This window comes from Cajanus cajan, chromosome 10 (genome assembly GCF_000230855.2).
Source record: "Cajanus cajan strain Asha chromosome 10, NIPB_CcT2T_4, whole genome shotgun sequence".
In the NCBI taxonomy this organism is placed as follows: domain Eukaryota; kingdom Viridiplantae; phylum Streptophyta; class Magnoliopsida; order Fabales; family Fabaceae; genus Cajanus; species Cajanus cajan.
The window spans coordinates 40,551,901-40,554,742 of NC_138526.1; the positions used below are offsets into that span (position 1 = coordinate 40,551,901).

The window sequence follows — 2,842 nt, forward strand, 5'->3', positions numbered from 1 at the left end:
ATCTATTAACCAAAAGAAATAGTTATAATTCGTTGAGAAATAAGATTTTGATCTTATTGATTATTCGGCCAAGCCATTATGGCAACCGATGTTTTGAGTAGTAAACCTTTATATTTATCTTCCTTTATGATTAGAGAAATGGATTTTTTTAGATTACTCCTAGTAGTGTGAAACTAGGTATGACTTGAGTAACAAGTGAATTCTTGAAAGAAATTGGAAAAACATAATTAGTTGATTCATTTGGTGATAAGATATGAGGCTATAAGATATGAGGCTAAGTAAACTTGAAAGGACATAAGAACTCTTCAAATTTATTTAGGAGTTACTAAAATGTATCAGAGTGGCGCAGCAGAAGCGTGATGGTCTAAGATGAGAATAGAAGTAGAGAAGTTGAATTAAGGTATGGAGAGTGAGTTTAAATTTGGAGTGGATGGAATTTTAAGATTTAAGGATAGGTTATACATTCATAGTGTGCTAGAGTTTAATAAAGCAATCCTAGAAGAAGGACATAAGAGTATTCTTAGTATCCATCCAGAAATCACTAAGATGTACCAAAATCTTAAAAAGATATTTTGGTGGCCTTAAGTGTAGAGAGGAATAGAGGATGGTGTGTACTCATATTTAGTATAGTATAAGTCTGAGACAAAACATTAGAAGCCTTTAGGACTTTTGTAGCCTTTAGATGTTCCTATTTGGAAATGAGATAATGTGTCTAGACCTTGTTGTGGGTTTTCCTAGGAAGTTTAGAAAGAATCTTGAACAAGTCATAGTCAAACCTCTTCGTTGCGGAAATTCGAGGACGAATTTCTTAAAAGGGGGGAAGTATTGTAACATCCCAATTTTCAAAATGGTAATTACTATTATTATTATTATTATTACATAGTATTTGGTCATAATTTGAGGATTATCTTTTATTTCAATTGTAGCTAATTTACACTCCATTTATGATTAATTGTAGGTTTTAGAAAGATAGGTGTGTTAATGGACTTAATTAAATAGTTGAAAAACTTTCTTTTTGTTAAAATCGTTTTCGCAGGGCTGACTGGCAAGCCTCGGTTTTTGGGGCATAACTCGGTCTGTGGTTGTCCAAATGATGCAAAATTTGTATCAATGGAAAGCTAAGAGAAAATAGTATAACTGTTATGAAGAAACCATTTTCAAATTCCTTCATCTACCATGTTAAATATTCTAAACACCGCAACAGCTTTGACTCACGCTGGCAGCCTGACTCCTATTCACTAAAACGGTCATATCTGGAGTTATACACCTCCTTTTTCGGTGATTCCAAAACGACTGAAAAGATAACAGCCACGGCTAAAACTTTCATGAAGACCACCTGACCAAATTCTGCCATCTAGAAGGTCTAAATCATCGTGCTTAAGAACGTGTCCACTAAATCATCCACCAGCACCACTAACTCATCCAATAACTCCACTAATTCTTCTACCAACTCCACCAACTCCACTAATTCATTTCATATTACTCCACTAAGCCCATTTTACTTATATTTTAATGTGTTATGAAGGCTATAAATAGCCCTTCACTTCTCCATTGCAAACCATCCCTCAATTCTCATTCTCTCTTCTCTTCTACTCTCTCTCATTTCCTCTTCTTCTCTTTGAAGACCAAGAGGAATCCATAGGAGGAAGCTCTGGTCTATTTACAGTTCTGGTCCCTATCTAAGAAGAGAAGGTTCTGCTCAAGTTACTATTCATCCAGGTACGGGGGAAAAGGGGATTATTTATATGTAGAGTACATGAGGGAATTGGGTAGAGGAAGAATTTCTTAGGATTATGATTTTATAATTATTTTATTTGAAGAATCATTAGTTCTATTGAAATTATGTGTTGAGGTCTATAGATATGCCAAATTGTAGGAATAATGATCTGGGAAGAAAGAAGAAATCATAAGTGCTGTGAACTAGAATTTGGAATAATTATGAGTTTCACTGTTATATTAAATTGATTATCTTATTGATTATTATAATTTATGAATATTATTGCTATATTACTCGTTAAGAATGGATGATCTTGATGTGAATTGCTTGAGGGGTGTGTAAACCCTCATTTTGTTGGGCTTATCTGTTGTGTATGTGATGTGTATGTGATGTGGAATTATGTACGTGATGTGAATTTGAGTTATGAAATGAGAAGTGTGGAATGTGATTGAGATGTGAATGAGATGTGATTATGGTACTGATGACCAGGGGTGAGCACGACCCTAAGCTGATGGGTAGCGTGACCTTGGCACAGTATTATGTCAGGGGTGAGCACGGCCCTAGGCTACTAAAAAGGGTAGCGTGACCTTGGCACAGTGTTATGTCAGGGGTGAGCACGGCCCTAGGTTGGAAAAAGGGTAGCGTGACCTTGACATAGTGAAATTTGTGTGGATTATGAATGAATTGTAATGTTCAAGTGGATTGTGATGGATTGATGTAATTGTGAATTGAGATGTGAATATGATGAATGGTTGATAAATTATGATACACACACACACACACACATATATATATATAGATAAATGCTTATGAATATTTTATTAAATAATGAGTTATTATGAGATTATATTGTGATGTGTTTGTATGTACTTTGCATATAGATATTTTCTTTTCTCACCGTATAAACTGTGGATATTTTAGGAGAAGAAGATCCAGCTACGAGTGGCATCTAGGATGCCAACAGTTAAAATTCTGGGAATGCTCTCATCGGGGCAGAGGATTTCTAGGATGAAATATTTATGTGTATTTGGCACTGTAATATTGTTTTGAAAACAATTTGAAAAACTCTTGTGTTTTATGTTTTATATCTCTATTAATGTGATTGTCGAATTTTTTTTATGTGAA

At 34.5% G+C, this 2,842-nt stretch overlaps 1 long non-coding RNA gene across 1 annotated transcript; it reads left to right on the forward strand.

The window, feature by feature from the left end:
• Nucleotides 1-285: 285 nt before the first annotated feature.
• On the forward strand, nt 286-2,842 carry LOC145952832 (uncharacterized). The gene is made up of 2 exons (XR_014430325.1): nt 286-1,719; nt 2,639-2,842. It is a non-coding gene; the product is annotated as an uncharacterized LOC145952832 (long non-coding RNA).